The sequence below is a fragment of the Dermochelys coriacea genome, chromosome 2 (genome assembly GCF_009764565.3).
Source record: "Dermochelys coriacea isolate rDerCor1 chromosome 2, rDerCor1.pri.v4, whole genome shotgun sequence".
NCBI lineage: Eukaryota > Metazoa > Chordata > Testudines > Dermochelyidae > Dermochelys > Dermochelys coriacea.
In genome coordinates, this window is record NC_050069.1 from 155,867,997 (window position 1) to 155,885,111 (window position 17,115).

The following is a 17,115-nucleotide window of genomic DNA, read 5'->3' on the forward strand; positions in this document are numbered from 1 at the left end:
TTAGGTCGATTTACCTCGCGTCCTCACAGTGCGGGGTTGACTGCGGCCACTCCCCCGTCGACTCCGCTTCCGCGCCTCGCCGCGGTGGAGTACAGGAGTCAATGGCAGAGTGATCGGGGATCGATTTAGACGCGACAAATCAATCCCCGATAGATTGATCACTATGTAGACATACCCTAAGAGCACCCACAGAGGCAGTGCACACAACCTGCAGCCATAGCTTTTTCTTGTGTATAGTAGTTAGTGGTACCTTAGGCTAAGTTTAGTGTTAGGGCAACCAGCTATTCTAACTAATACTATACTATGTCATGCCCTCACTAGGATTCAATCATTGTCCATCATGTTTAGGGGCCATCCCCAAAAACTATCCCCACGCAAGGTGTTGCTTGTATCTCAGTGAAGGATATATCAAAGAGCAGTGCTCCATCTGCAAGTTGTTCACAAACAGGACTCGGATGGTGAATGACTTGTGACTAAAACAAGCACCAGCTGGAGTGGGCCATAGTGATCACCTTCAGATCCAGCAAGTGATGCTGCTCTGTGCTTGGGCTCCAGCATTTCCCTCAGGTGGAAGAAGGGTCATTCTCCCTCCCCTGGTACGGCGAGGAATAGGTCCCATAAAATGAATCAGGACCATTCCAGGACTCTGGGAGACTCCTCCTCCTTTTCTAAGAGGTGTGTTACCTGACACTGTTCTCCCTCCAGCACACGGGATGGAGTTGTTCCATCTAACCACTCCCTGGTACTGATTCGAGAGCAGTGAGAGCCTGTACTGTCAAATCTAGTTCCAGCCTTGGTACTTTTGCTGAGTCCAGTATTAATTACATCAGCACCGGTCTCCATACCGACAATATATTAGGTGACATCAGACTTGCTTTGTCTTAGTCCCAGACTCTTCACTGGTTCAAGAGTTTGCTGGGGCCATGGCTTCTGCTGCATCATCCTCCATTGTGCCTTTGGCACCTTCTGACTGTGTCACAGAGCTGCCAGGCTTGTCGGCACCACAGCTCGCACTGCCCAGGCCTCTGATTGTGGAGTTGAGGCCGACACCTGGCCTGGCATGAAAGGTTCCCTTGATGTTGGTGCATCCTTTAGCAATGTCATTGTCCTAGTGGCAGATCACATTGTCAAATTCGGTACCACCCTTAGCCTCAGCGCCGACGCCTCTCCCGGTACTGTATAGGAGTGTGTCTCATTCAGTGCTGATCCCCCATGCCTTTTTGGCACTGATGCTGCCCCCATATTGGGCTTCAGGTGAGCCTGCCTTTGGCCTGTCAGGTCTGACTCGCCTGTTGTCACCACAGAATTTCTGGGACTCCTCAAGATCAAGGCTGGGGTCGTATTCACTCCCCATCAGATAGGTGCCAGAGAACAGCCTTGGATCAACAACGGCACCGAGATTGGCATCAGTCCCACGGTTGGGACTGGGGCTCTTAGCCTGGTGCCTGCTGGCCACCAGTGCCGTATCTGTATGCTCAGTAACCTCCTTGGAAAGCTCCTCAGTCCCTGAGGTCCCACTTCTCAACCTACTCCAGAGCAAGATCACCAGACCTGATGGTGGCTCCCGCTCTTAAACCACCTTAGCTGCAAATGACCACTGAGCCCATTCTTCCTGGACCTCCAGGGCTCTTCCTACCAGATCATGTGGTACAAGAACAGGACCCGTCATTGGCATAGCAAACAGCCTCCTTGTCCTTCCTGGACAAGTCTACTGTGCTGGAATCTTCCTTTCTTTTGGTGCCCAAACACTTTCAGATGTATCAGGAGCTCCTTGAGTACCCAGGTAGAATTCCTGCAGGAGAATACACATAAACTGCTGGATGGTCTCCAATCATCGGCTCTGGGGACACTAGCCATCCTGATAAAAGAGGCTCTTTTGGAACTTGCAAATACCCTCTGGAATACCCCAGCCTCATTACCTCCCATGGCAAAGTATTTGGAAAAACTGTACTTTGTTCCTATGCAGGGTTTGGAGGTTTCTACTCCCTTCTATATCTCTCGTGGTAACTGCAGCAAATGACCGGGCACAGCAGGGGAGATATAAGTCCACCTCTGAGGACAGAGTCTAAGACAATGAGCTTAATGGGGAGGAAGACTTATATCCCCGTTTCCCTGCAAATGCACACCGTGAAGCAGCAGGTGTTGCTCTCTGAATCCAGACTAACACAGCTACCCTTCTGATATCTCTGAGTATGACTTTCTCAATTAGACACCCATTTCTGAGTTCACAGACAAGTTGCCAGAAACCTCCAGGGAAAAGTTTATGGCATTCGTTGCAGAAGGCTGCAATTAGGTCTTGGCTACCATACAGTCATCTTTGGATGCGGCAGACGCCGGGCCCAGAATTAAGGCTATAAGCATGAGGAGGGCATTGTAGCTGCAGATTTTGGGCATCGGGCGGACTATTGAGGACCTAACATTTGATAGCTGGGTTTTGTTTTCCGGAAAAAAATGATGAAACCCTGCACTCTGTAAAGTATCTCAGGAGTCTTTTAAATTCTTTGGGAGTATATACACTAGCTGTGAAGAGACATCACTATAGTTGTCAGCAGCAACAACAGCAATAAACTCACAGCCTTTTTTGGACGGTCTTGCCATCCTGTAATGTAACAAGACTACTCCAGCAAGGGCCACAGATCCCAAAAAAGAATATCCTCTGATCCAGGTTTAACCAGCCAGCTCATCACACTCACACACCCTGGCATCCAGCATGTACCCATTCTCACTTTTGTGTGTCCAGAACAGCAATCCAGCAGTAACCTCTCCTTCTCTGCCCCCCTGTTTGGGAACAGGCTGTCTCATTTTTACAGTTACAGTGGACAAGTAGATTGTAAGTTACTGAGGGGAAAGTCCAGGGAGGAAGTCCTCTCTCATGTCCAGTTCACATTATGCCTACTCAAATCATCTAGGTCTCATTCTAAACAGTGGGAAGTCAACATTGGCTCCAGCTTTCAGAACCAAGTTCATTCAGGCCCTGATATATTCTGAGTTTGAGAGCTTTTCTGCTGACCAAGCAAGTCCACGGGATTTGTCACTGATGTCTGGACCTGCAATCTCAACCCTCAGCCATAGCCCAAGTATCCCTTAGGTAGGTAGTCATATGGCTGCATGCACACAGGTAGTCCAATTTGCCAGGCTGCACCTACGTCCTTTTCAGATGTGGCTAAAGTTGGTCTGTCATCCAAATCATCATCCTCTGGACACACTGGTCTGACTTCCTCCTCCAATCCTGGACTTCTCACGGTGGTGGGTGGTTCAGGACAATGTGTGCCAGGGTTTCCCTTTGCTCGATCCCCATTAACCAGAACTGTTGTCACCAGTGCCTCCTTAATAGGTTGGGGAGTGTATCTGGGATTGCTGAAAGTTCAAGGCCTGTGGTCAGAACAGGAAACTTCTTTGCATATCAATGTCCTGGAGCTTTGTGCCATCTACAGTGCCTGGCAGGCCCTTCAAGCTCACAGCAGGGACTCTGCGGTGCACATCCTTACCAACAATGCAACTGCAATGTATTATGTGAACGGACAGAGGGAGCACACTCCAACATGCTGTGTCAGGAGGCGATCAGGCACTGGCAGTTTTACATCGGGGAAAACATTGTCCCCATGGCCAATCATTTACCTGGATCCAGAATCAACTGATGGATCACCTCAGCAGAAATTTCTTATTGAATCATGACTGGTCCCTGAAGCCCAGCATCCTGCAGTCCATTTTTGTAGTTTGGGGCATTCCAACAATCGATCTCCTTCACCAGGAGAAGCAACAAGAAATGTCATCTGTTTTGCTCCTGACGGAGTCTAATCCAAGCTCCTTGACCGATGCCTTTCACCTGAGCTGGGAATCTGCACTCCTATATGCTTTTCCTCCAATTCCCATCATCCCGCAAGTCACTCTCAAGCTGAAATTAGACTGTGCCAAGCTCATTCTCATTGCTCCAGTGTGACTGAGATGATGTTGGTTCTCTAGCCTTGTCACATTATTGATTTGGTCTCCGATATTCCTTCCACTTCATTCCAACGTCTTGACTCAACATCCAGGTCAGGTTTTGCATCCAGCACTCAGCTCCCTGCATCTCACATGCATGGATACTGCATGGTTAGATGTGGAGTAGAAGGAAGATATTCTGAGACAGTTTGGTAAGTCTTGTTCAATTGTAGGAAGCACTCTCCCAGAGTGACCTATTCAGCCAAGTGGAACTAGCTCTTGAATGGTTGAGGAGTTGAATCGAAGCTGGCTTGTATCCAGGACACCTTGGAGTATCTGTTACACCTTCAGTCTTCTCATCTTGCATTTGGTTCATAGAGAGCATTTCATCCACCTATCCATGGGAAGTTGGTGTTTTTCAAACCCCATGGCAATGAGTTTCTTGAAATGAGTCCTCTCCACCTGCCGGTTAAAGAAGCCGATTCTTTTGTAGGATCTTAATATGGTCTGAGTGGCTCTTATGGGGCCTCTGTTATTGTCTGTGCCTGAACCCTAAGTTTTTTATCCAGAGTGGTTTCCCAGTCACTTGTGAGCCAAGCATTATATTTACCAGTGTTCTTCCATAAGCCTCATTCAACTGTAGAGGAACATGTTCACATGTTAGATGTCAGGCAATGGACCTATCCAGATTAAAAAAAAAAAAAAAAAGCTAAACAAACCTTTCCACTCCTCATCTCGCTTGCTTGTTTTATATGCAGACCGAAAGAACAGTCAAGTGGTCCCTTCACAGATGATCTCCAGGAGGATAACTTCCTGTATCATGACAGCGTACAAAGTATCCTGATCTACACAGTATCGGGTTTACAATGGCACTGGGCCCACACTCAGAAGGGGCTCCAGTGCCTGGACCGTGGCCTTGCCCCTGCTTTGCCTCTCCCCGCCCCCTCCTGAGACAGTGGCAGGTGGGGCCTTGCAGGGGAAGAGGCCAAGCTGGGGCAGGGCCTCAGGGGGTGGGGGGAAGAGGCTGAGTAGGGGCCCACAAAAGATTAATCCGGCCCCGGGGATTGTACCTCCTCAAAGGGTACAAGTCCATTCCACTAAAGCCCAGGCAAAGTCAACAGCATTTCTAAGTGACATTGAACATTTGCAGGGCTGCCACTTGGTTCTCTGTGCATACTTTTGCAAGCTACTATGCCATTACTGCTGCATCCAGATTAGATACAAACTTTGGGAAGGCAATCCTGCAATTCTTGTTTTAAATAGGCTCCGAGCCCCACCTCCTACAGGTACTGCTTGTGAATCACCTAAGTAGAATACACGGTTACATCTACTTGAAGAACAATAGTTACAGGTAGGTGATGCACACTTGTATTCTACGACCCACCCTCTGTCCCCTCTGCATTGGAGTCTGTACTTCAGACATTCAGTGTGAAAGAACTGAGGGGATTGGGGTGGCACCGCCCTTACATGGCAGGGGACAGGGCTAGGGCCACAGGGCAGGAGTGCTGTCCCTGCAGGTACTGCTGGTCCAAGTTCTTTGGCTCCAGTGCGCTGGACACGGGCACACCTAAGTAGAACACATGTCTGCATCTCAAAGAACAATAGTTACAGGCAGGTAATCTCTTACACACACGCACACCCAATATGAGTGATAACAAGTATTCTAAAGTAACAGGAAGCTGGCAAAGCTGGGATTTAGTTTCTACTGAGAGATATGGCTAAAACTCTTTCACTGCAAAGCATAAAATTTCTGGGCAGATAGGTATGGGGACCTGAAAAGACATGATTGGACTTTGGGACCTTTATGAATACATATTTTGATTGCTCATATGAAGTCAAAGCGGCCCAACGTATAGAGGTTCAAGAAGTCACATCCTCTTTGAAACAAAAGGCATTATACAAGGGTTGGGGAGAGTGGGGCTGCTTTAACGGAACAAAAATATCAGAGTAGCAAATCCAGCAAGTCAAAGTTGGAGCATCAGGTGTTTGCCTTACTTTTTGTAAGACTTTTTGGGGAAAGGAAAAATACAGGTGTGCACCCGTATGCCAGTGTCCAAGAAGTATATGGTAGTTAGGGTCTCTGCTAGCTCTTGAACAGATATGTGAGTATATACAATCTTTCCTTTTTGCGGGGGACAAAAGTCTCTGGAGGATCCCACCAGGAAAAGCAAGAGTTTGCCACAGACTTCTTTAGAAACTATTTTTGTTCATCTTGACTTGTGCAACAATAATCTTCCAGAAAATTCTCCGTGCCAGCTATGAGAAGAGCTGATGCCAATGAACAGCTGTGGTGCTGATCAGGATTTTAATGCTTTTCCCTTTGACAAAAGGCCCTGGGATCCTGTCTTAGGCATCTATTTGTTTATTGGGAATCTGACTTTTCAGTTTTGTGAGGGACCATGAACTGCAAAATGACACTTTCATCCCTTCTCAGCAGAATGTTTGCTACTTCCATGAGAGATGGGAAGTACTGAGTAACGGGTACTTCCCGAGAACAATGTAGTAGGAGGCCACTTCATTAGTGTGTCCTGGGGTGAGTGAAGAGAACTGTGCACACATTCTGTAGTAATGTGAATTGGCCAGCACAGAAAGTGGCTCATCCTTAACTTCACAAGTTAGTTTAGGAAATATCTGAGCAAATCTATTGGCTGACCTCCCTACTGTGAAGATCTGTTCCAGTGTGATCCTGAGCAAGAATGGATTCAGTCTTCCTTAAGTCTAAGATGGCGAAGAGAAGTTTGATTTTTCCTTTGACCCTGAGCTTTGTCATTTTAAATAGAGAAGTGATTTGAAAAGCCTGACTCAGTCCCTGAGAAGACTTGGTTCTGATGAGCCTGACTTAATTGTGGCTATACATGTTGCCATGGGAAACAGCGGAACAGCCACCAATGCCAGACACTTAAAAAAGCAGACCATCTTGTTTTGGATATAGCTGTTGCTCAGTTTGCATATGAGGGGCTTTCTGTGAAACTTCCTCATTAAGATATGTAAGTGTGTCTCAAAAGCTGAGTTCCAAGCCAATCCTGCTGACAGACAGATTTGCCAACCATATGTCATATGGAGTTTGATACTTTTGATAACTTTATTCTGAAGATCCAAAAGTGGGCAAAGCCTTTCCTTTTTCCTCCCTCCTTTTCTACTTAATATCAAGTATAAACTTTTCCTTTGGAGGATTTTGAAACCTGTTGTTTGTTCCTTACTGCAACATGGAGACAACTTTTTTTCCTTCAGCAATTTCTAAGGAGAAGAGTTTATAGAAAAGAATTGGGAAAGATGTGGAGAAGGAACTGAATTGAATTTGAGGGCATAAACTTTTCTGCAGTCTCTAGGATTTGTATTTGTGGAATTTCATTTTGCTGCAAAGCAGGATGCGCAGTTTGCAAAAGAATGGAAAGCACTGAATTTGAGATGTCTGAGCATTGCTGATGATGGATTTAGAAGTGATTTGAAGCCTCAGCATAATGCATAGCTCAAATTTATTGAATTGTTTGGGAAATCTGTGTTTTTGTGAAGCTTTCAAAAACTGTTTTAATTGTATTTTTAGAAATCTGAAGTGATAGGCTTTCATTATGTCATGAGCATAACTTGTCCATATACAATGTGTCAAATACAGTGGTTGTCATTTTAAAGAAAATATGAAATGATGGCTGGAATGTGGGGCATTTTGTTTGGTTTTTTTCCCCCTGGTTACTCCTACCTGAATCAAGTGCCAGTTGAGAATCTTCTTGGTCCAAAAATGAGCAGTGAGAATGCCTGGGAATATTTTAAAATTTAATTTAGGATTTACTATAACAAATGTTATCTCTGAATGAATTCAAACAATATAAAATGCAAATACATGATGTATTTCTAATCTTATAAGGAGTATATTTTTGTAGTAGCTCTGCTTGTGTTAGCTCTACCTGTATCAAATGCCATGGTTTAATGAAACATTTAGGATGTACTCTATTTGACTTCTGAATGAGTGCAAACAGTTTTTCATGTACTTGCATTTTATATTCTGTGAAAGATGGTTTTCAAATACATATTTGTGTAGGCCTGTCTTCTGCATGTGTTAACTCTCCCTTCATCTCAATGCAATTTATAAAAAGTATAAGTTCTGACTTGTGACTGAATTCAAACACTACTTCATGGAAATGTGCTTTAATTATAATTTTTATGCGAATGTAGTGCTCAACAAACATTCTGATCTGATAGTCCTGGCGACATGAATCTCTGTCTCACAGACATTCAGACACAGACAGAGACATGGAGATACAGTCGTGCATATGCCCCCATATTGCTTTAGTAGTGTGGCTCAATCCTGATTTGCAAGGGCTACAACCTCTAGAGATAAAATTTTTTCATCTGAGACAAAAAACAAGTTCTAATTATGGCGGTGTGTCTTTGTGGAATCTGTTCATTGGGGGACTGGACTGTGACTACCAAAATCCATCGGACAGTAAGAGCTTTTGATCACTACTCACCTACATTAGATTGGAGCTGGTGACCTAGTTGTGAAAGGTTCTATATCTGCTATTACCAATCTCAGGAGCCCTCTAGTCCACATATATTTTCAGAAAGAATGTTAAAAGTAGTTTTTATTTTAAGAGAAATTAAGTATTTATTTATGACTTGCTAATACTGAAAACATTGAAGAAAGTTTTACAGACTTCCTTGGGAAACTTGTTCTAAACATTGCCCCCCAACCCCACACACACCAGAATTAAGAGAATAAAGTAGTCTAGCTCCATTTAGAAATACAATTTTTTGCTTTCATACAGTATCCTAGGATATTCAGGAAATTAGTTTTTCTGTTGCATCTTCTGTGAGCTGGACCTTTTGCTAGGTGAAGTTGGTGGGTTGAGCCTATTATTGACAGGGATGTTAATATGTCCCTTTGCCTCCTGCCCTTCAGCAGGCAGCAATAAGGCTAATGGCCTCACCGGTAACAGCTCAGTTTCAAATCTTCCATTTTAAGGGAAGGTAAAGAACATCGTATTGGAGAAATTTAAGTTCTTATTCTTTGACTGAACAGCTGTCTTCAAGTGATAGTTTCAGTTATGTACTTAGTACAGAGATGGAGTACTTGTGGCACCTTAGGGACTAACAAATTTATTAGAGCATAAGCTTTCGTGAGTTACAGCTCACTTCATCAGATGCATGAAGTGAGCTGTAACTCACGAAAGCTTATGCTCTAATAAATTTGTTAGTCTCTAAGGTGCCACAAGTACGCCTTTTCTTTTTGCGAATACAGACTAACACGGCTGCTACTCTGAAACAGTACAGAGATGATACTGTTGTCCTTATCTGACATTCTGCATCCAACAGGCACTATGTGAGTGATTCTGTTAGCTCTTTCAGTAATACTTAAAACTACTGGTCATCAGGTTTTGCTGAGTTGCCTGTGGAATCTTCTGGGAATGGAGGGGATGGTCCATCATCCGATTTGTTGCTACCGCTGCAATTCCAAAAGCTGTTAAGTACCTTTTTGTATCTGAGCGTTTGTGGATGGAATACCACTGGGCTTAGTCTCTACTGCCTTACACACTCTATCAATATTGGGCTTGCTGTTGTGAGATGTTTTGGCCTGCAGTTCCACCAATGTGCAGATCACTAGATAGAAATCATCTTGTTAAAAGGATAGACTCCACTTTCTGGTTTTCTTTGTACCTGACAGAGCTACTGTAGATATGTATCTGAGAGCAAACTGTCTTTAGGTTCAATCAGATGAGAAGGATGCAAATGAATCTGATAGGACACAAATATGTAGAGGGGTGGCTGAGTTTAGTTTGCCTTTGTAGTGGTGCATTTGTCCTTTCCAGTATGATTTATAGCTTTGGCTTATATTGGATTCATTAGTTTTCCTGGATGCCCAGATACAGCTGTGACAGATTTTTTTTTTCTTCTTCTTTTTCTTCCATGTATGCCTGGTCTAGAGGCTGCAATGATACCCCTCCTGAAGAGCTTGCCACGTTGACTAACACTGTTTTAACCTTAGAGCACACTGCATTAATCCAGCTGTATGTGGATAGACCCTTGAAAAGCACCACAAAACTTTAGCTAGCACAGAATGCAGCAGCTAGTGTCTTGAGTGGGGTGAACGGTTAGGAACTTAGTGCAGCATTGCTCCATCCTTTACACGGCCTACCCATTGGCTCGTAGTGTAATTATGATCTATAAAGTGCTAAATGCTCTGGGATCCAGTGATCTGAGAGATCCTTGTTCTGTTTACATTGTTGTGAACTGCTCTTGCTCCCTCTTTCTGTAGTAAAATTATTTCAAACTGTTGAAAGACTTTTTGTGCGTGTGTGTGGAGACCACTTGTATCTGGAAGTCTCAAGATGACTGGATTGCTTCAGATTGCAATAGAAGACATTTCTGTTAATCAGGCTGTTTAGTGGGCCCTTAAATAGATTTAATACAAGAATGAGTACCAGAGGAACCAAAGCAATATGCAGGCAATCAGTCCCAAGACGGGACTTCGCTTTTTATCTGGTTCTAGGTATTCCAGAGCTATCATTTCTGGTTACCAAATAGTCCCTAGCAGTGGGTCCAAAAATGTCTGATACTTCCTTTAGAAAAGAAGAAATAGGATCAGATTATATTCACCAAGAAAACCAAAGTAGTCATTATGAGTTAAATACCCCAGCTAGAATAGAGAAGAATCAGGCTCAGTTGCAGCAGAGTTGAAGAGCAGATCACGATGAGTGAATAATTTGTTTAGAGGAGAAACTTGCAAAGTCTTTTGGTGGATTCCTAGTTTCTAAATTAGGAGATAAAAGTTTTGTATTTTTATAGATCTTTTCATTTGAGGATATAAAAATTACAACTCATCTTGCAGACCAAAGGGATGGTATCAGTGTCCTAAACCTGTGGATAAAAGATGGATGATATTCCAATTTTATCAGTGAGGATACTGAACTGCAGAATGGCTCATTGCAGTACTTAAGTCTTTCAGAATGCCTTTCTGACATTCTTTTTGGGAGCTGGAACAGTGTTCCAGCACTTCTGCTAATTCTAGCCACTTCCCTGCCTCCGTGTGTGTATGGGTAGGGAGTCCGGGGGGGAGTGTGACCCCAGTGCCCAGTTGGGGCAGCCAATCCCATATCAGGTGGACCCTTTCCCCCACCAGCAGCAAAGTGTTCTCTAAGCCAGCAGGTACTGGTGCCAGGCCCTGGTCAGGGGGTGCTCAGCAGTGGGTCAGTGCAGAGGGAGCTGGGGATGCTACAGCTGGAACCGATCAGGGAAGCTTGAGGACTATAGCTCCCTGGAGCCTGAGGCATAGACCAGAGCCAAGCAATATTGAGAGCTAGGCTGTGGAGCTGCCTAGATAGTGGAGCACATTCTGCTGCGCACAGGTTGGGGGAGGCAGGGATGGGATGGGCTCTGCAGGGAGTTATCCCCTGGACCTCTCCCAGCTTCTCCATTGCCCCTATCTTCCTCCCAGCTCCTCCCACTACCCCTCAGCTCCTCCTTCCTTCAACTCCCTCTCAAGACCTCCACTGTTCCCCTAGTATACACCTCAGGCCCCTCCCATTTAGAGCAAGCTTTCACCACCTCAGGGGTTCTGGCACTTCTTTTTTTAGGATATAGCACTGGTTAATTGCCTCCCTATCAGTAAAGAGGAAATTTCTAGCAGTACAGGAAAAGTACTAAAAAGTTGCTAAAGTGTTGTGGCTGTTTAATTTATTGGAAAGTGCAAGACTGTTTAGTAAAGTCCAACTTGCCTTCTTAAGTAATTAATAAGTGCAGACTGATAAAATATTCAAAACAGTCACAAATTTCCTCCATCAAGCGTCTGAATGTGTAAGCTGCCACTGTAGATAAAACTCCAAAGAAATAAAAGCTTGCTCTGTAATGAATTCCTAGGTTGTTCTTTAAGTTAAAGAATGAAACTATCCAGTACAATAGTTAATGATTTATTTTATATTAATGAACTAATACAACTCATCTTGCAGACCAAAGGGATGGTATCAGTGTCATAAACCTGTGGATAAAAGAAATAATATTAATTACTCTAAAATTTATGGCCACTTGTGGTAAATGATGGATGTGAAACAGGGTCATCTCAATTTTTTCTCTTCTGTGATCAGAAAATTGGAAGGTCAGCCAAAAAAAAAAAATCTCTTTATCTGGCACTGTTACATAATTATAAAACTGAGGCAATGACACTACATCAATGATTAATAATCCTCAGAAGTATTTTCTTCTCACATCACTACTTTTGCTATTGGTACTCAGATGTGTACTACTCTCTCTTAAATCAAAGTACAAAATTCTGGATACAGATTTGATTGCCTAAGTCAGGGGTCTCCAAACTTTTTAAATCGCGCACCCCAGGGCAAGCTCTGGGGAAGCAAAAAAAAGACAACGACGAAGTGGGGAAAGCCGAGGTGCTGCCAAAGGTCCAGGAGCTCCTGCCACGCACCCCCACGGATGGTCTTGTGCACACCCCATTTTGGAGACCACTGGCCTAAGTGATTGTTAATAGAGTTTATAATAATTATTGAAATGTCTATATAGGGAAAATTAGACTACTATCTGTCAGCTTAGCATCTGATGTCCTCTATTTGGGGGATGTACTACATCCTGCCATGTAAGGGGAATGGATCCGATGACCAGTGTCTCTGTCCAGAACTATTAGAATCCTAAAAATTTCCTAAAAAAAGTATGTTTCTGCTAATGATGAAAATGTATATTTACTATGCAAGCAGTGGAAAGCAGTATCTATTTGAACACTGACCCCATCAGTGAAAAGATGCATTTATTTGAGGGGAAATAGTCCATGATCCTGTTTTATGTATAGAGAATTAAAATTGACTCTTATTTTTATGCCATGCCATTTGACTTACTGTGATAGGATCTTATATTTTATGTAGCTGAAAGGCTTTATGTACTCCAGAATGGTTTCTACTTCTTCGAGTAGTGTCCCCATGGATGCTCCATGTCAGGACGTGCACGCACTTGTTTGGAGATTTGGTCAGCAGTGTCCATAGGTCTGCGCCTCAGACACCATTGTGCTCCAGTACGAGAGTATGTAGGAAGGGGGAAGGCCCGCTGCCACTCCAGTTCCTTCTCAAACACCTGCGGCCTGAGAAGGAGCGTTGCAGTGTCCATTAACTAACTACGCAGCTTGCTGCCTCTCTCACTTAATTTTGTTTCTTTTTTTCAGTATTTTCTTTGTTTTTGTTTTACTACACTTTGTGTATTTTTGGGAAGGGGGGTTTCCCCTTCCCTTCTTCTTTTGCATGATTTGGGCCTTTGTTTTTTGTCAGGCCTAAATCTGCAGCCTTAAGCATGGGTTATACCCAAGACCTTGGGCTTCAAAGCCTGCCACATGTGCCAGTAGTCTTTCTCCCAGAGTGATGGACACTCAAGCTGCCCCTGCTGCCTGGGAAAATCTCATATCCCCTCCAAATGTAAGATCTGCTCGGGTTTTAAAAGCAGATCTAAGAAATCGAGGGAAGATGGTCTAAACTTCTGCTAATGGAGAGCTCCCTGAGACCTATAGGATCCGAGTCACCCCCCTCAGTTCCACATAGAGCCCTGGTGACGATTGTCTCTATTGTGACGATAAGCAAAAACCGGGGTGCCCTTTAGAACCATCTAGACCCTCAGAGAAGAAGAGACCCCCTTCTTGAGAATGGGAGAAGAGAAAGGGAAAGTCACCCCCTTGGTCTGGGTCTCAGTAGACCTCGCACCACATTACAGGTACAAAGCTCCCATACCCACCAGTACTGAGATCATGGCACCAGGCCAGAAAACGACGCTGTGTACTGAGAAGCTGTCTAGTAAACCAATTAGGGCTGCACCAGAATCTGTGCGTTCGAAATACAAGGACTACAGAGCCAAGTTGAAATTGTTGTCAGTACCGCTTTCAGTAGCTAAACGCGAAAGACTTACTGATCACACTTCGATACTGTCTCCAGTACCCCGGCATATTGACACCTGAGGTTCCCTATGCGGAGTCCCCATACTGGCCAGTATTCAGTCCCATGAGGACCTTCAAATCCTGGAAAAAGCCTGAATTACCGTTGCTGAGAGGTATCAAAAGACATTCCTCAGCCTCACCACAGTTCAGAGGAGTCAATTACCAAGCCCTGATAGCAAAATACAATTTTACCAATTATTCCAAGTTTTTCATCTGTTGTTGAACATCTGCCACAGGATCAAAGAAAACAATTTCACCCCTCACAACAGAAGACCAGACAATCACCAAGCTATCTGTCGGGCCTCTTTCAATACTGCTCACACAGCTGCACATTCCATGGGCACAGCAGTAGTCCTGCTCTAAGCTTCTTGGCTGCAATCCTCTGGTCTTCCCCAAAAGATACAAAACACCATCAAGGATTTTCCCTTTAAGGGACCCAAGTTGTTCAGAGATGCCATGGACAGGCATCTGAGAAACGTCTTCAAAGAGATCTCTTTACAACACCATCCAATGTGAAGAGCATACAGTTCTACTCCAGGGGAGGGCAGGATCACATCTTGATGAGAGATGCCCTAGTCATTCCTTGGCTTCATGTACTGCAGATGGAAACAAGAAAAGTTAGTAGCCATCCTCATAGCATTGTCATGGCCAAGACAGGAGTGGTTCCCAGAGTTTGTTCTCATGTCTCTGCAGTTGCCCCTCCACCTTTCCCTGACAGCAAATCTTCTCACCTATGAGTTGGGAGCTATCACGCACCCAAGCCTCTCGGTGCTTCACCTCAAGGTGTGGCTACTAGATAGCTCTCTGTTATAGGACAAGACTGGAGGTACAAACAGTTCTGCTTCATAGCAGAAAACCCACATCAAGGAAAACTTGCTTCCAGAAGTGGAAGCGCTTCCAGACTTGATGCAGTCACTAATCTGTACTTCCTCTTGAGTGTTGTCTAACACACGTTCTCAAATACTTGTTCAATTTAAAAACCACAGGATTATCGCTGAGTTCCATTAAAGTTCACCTAGCTGCCATTGCAACTTTTCACTCCCCCATCAAGGCGTTTTCAGTCTTCACCCACCCAATCACTATGCGGTTTATCAAAAGCCTGTTTAACTTCTTCCCTTTTGTCAAGGAACCATCTCCACCATGGGGCCTCAACTTAGTCCTCAGTGTGCTGAAGAAATCCACATTTGAGCCTATTGGTAACTGTTCCCTTCTTCAGCTATCCTTTAAGACATTGTTCCTCATAACCATCACCTGGCCAGGAGGGTAGGGAAGGGAAGCTTAGAGACTTGATGGCCGATATACCCACTGTACATGCTGTTCTATGGGATAAAGTGATGATAATTCCAGACCCTTGCTTCCTACCTAAGTTTTCTTCAGAATTCCACATTGATCAGGAGATTCATCTGACAGTGTTTCATCCCTGGGGGGCCCAGATAATCTTCGGGGGGCCCAGATAATCTTCATCCAAGAATATTAAAGGAATTGGCACCTGAAATTGCAAGCCCATTAGCAAGAATTTTTAATGAATCTGTAAACTCAGGAATAGTACCGAATGATTGGAGAATTGCTAATATAGTTCCTATTTTTAAGAAAGGGAAAAAAAGTGATCCGGGTAACTACAGGCCAGTTAGTTTGACATCTGTAGTATGCAAGGTCCTGGAAAAAATTTTGAAGGAGAAATTAGTTAAGGCCATTGAAGTCAATGGTAAATGGGACAAAATACAACATGGTTTTACAAAAGGTAGATTGTGCCAAACCAACCTAATCTCCTTTTTTGAAAAAGTAACAGATCTTTTAGATAAAGGAAATGCAGTGGATCTAATTTACCTAGATTTCAGTAAGGCATTTGATACCGTGCCACATGGGGAATTATTAGTTAAATTGGAGAAGATGGGGATCAATATGAACATCAAAAGGTGGATAAGGAATTGGTTAAAGGGGAGACTGCAACGGGTCTTACTGAAAGGCGAACTGTCAGGTTGGAGGGAGGTTACCAGTGGAGTTCCTCAGGGATCGGTTTTGGGACCAATCTTATTTAATCTTTTTATTACTGACCTTGGCACAAAAAGTGGAAGTGTGCTAATAAAGTTTGCAGATGATACAAAGCTGGGAGGTATTGCCAATTCAGAGAAGGATCGGGCTATTATACAGGAGGATCTGGATGACCTTGTAAACTGGAGTAATAGTAATAGGATGAAATTGAATAGTGAGAAGTGTAAGGTTATGCATTTAGGGATTAATAACAAGAATTTTAGTTATAAATTGGGGACGCATCAATTAGAAGTAACGGAAGAGGAGAAGGACCTTGGAGTATTGGTTGATCATAGGATGACTATGAGCTGCCAATGTGATATGGCTGTGAAAAAAGCTAATGCGGTTTTGGGATGCATCAGGAGAGGCATTTCCAGTAGGGATAAGGAGGTTTTAGTACCGTTATACAAGGCACTGGTGAGACCTCACCTAGAATACTGTGTGCAGTTCTGGTCTCCCATGTTTAAAAAGGATGAATTCAAGCTGGAGCAGGTACAGAGAAGGGCTACTAGGATGATCCGAGGAATGGAAAACTTGTCTTATGAAAGGAGACTTAAGGAGCTTGGCTAACTAAAAGAAGGTTGAGGGGAGATATGATTGCTCTCTATAAATATATCAGAGGGATAAATACAGGAGAGGGAGAGGAATTATTTCAGCTCAGCATCAATGTGGACACAAGAACAAATGGGTATAAACTGGCCACCAGGAAGTTTAGACTTGAAATCAGATGAAGGTTTTTAACCATCAGAGGAGTGAAGTTTTGGAATAACCTTCCAAGGGAAGCAGTGGGGGCAAAAGATCTATCTGGTTTTAAGATTCTACTTGATAAGTTTATGGAGGAAATGGGATAATGGGATTTTGGTAAGTAATTGATCTTTAAATATTCAGGGTAAATAGGACTAATTCCCTGATATGGGATGTTAGATGGATGGGATCTGAGTTACTATAGAAAATTCTTTCCTGGGTATCTGGCTGGTGAATCTTGCCCATATGCTCAGGGTTTAGCTGATTGCCATATTTGGGGTCGGGAAGGAATTTTCCTCCAGGGCAGATTGGAGAGGCCCTGGAGGTTTTTCGCCTTCCTCTGTAGCATGGGGCATGGTTGACTTGAGGGAGGCTTCTCTGCTCCTTGAAGTCTTTGAACCATGATTTAAGGACTTCAATAGCTCAGACATGGGTGAGATTTTTCATAGGAGTGGGTGGGTGAGATTCTGTGGCCTGCGCTGTGCAGGAGGTTGGACTAGATGATC

At 43.9% G+C, this 17,115-nt stretch overlaps 1 protein-coding gene and 1 long non-coding RNA gene across 3 annotated transcripts in view; both read left to right on the forward strand.

The window, feature by feature from the left end:
- Nucleotides 1-17,115, forward strand: part of ERP44 (endoplasmic reticulum protein 44) — a 120,926-nt gene that overhangs the window by 49,434 nt on the left and 54,377 nt on the right. The window lies entirely within an intron of this gene.
- LOC122458849 lies at nucleotides 11,716-14,234 on the forward strand. The gene is made up of 3 exons (XR_006279131.1): nucleotides 11,716-11,879; nucleotides 12,888-13,204; nucleotides 13,522-14,234. It is a non-coding gene; the product is annotated as an uncharacterized LOC122458849 (long non-coding RNA).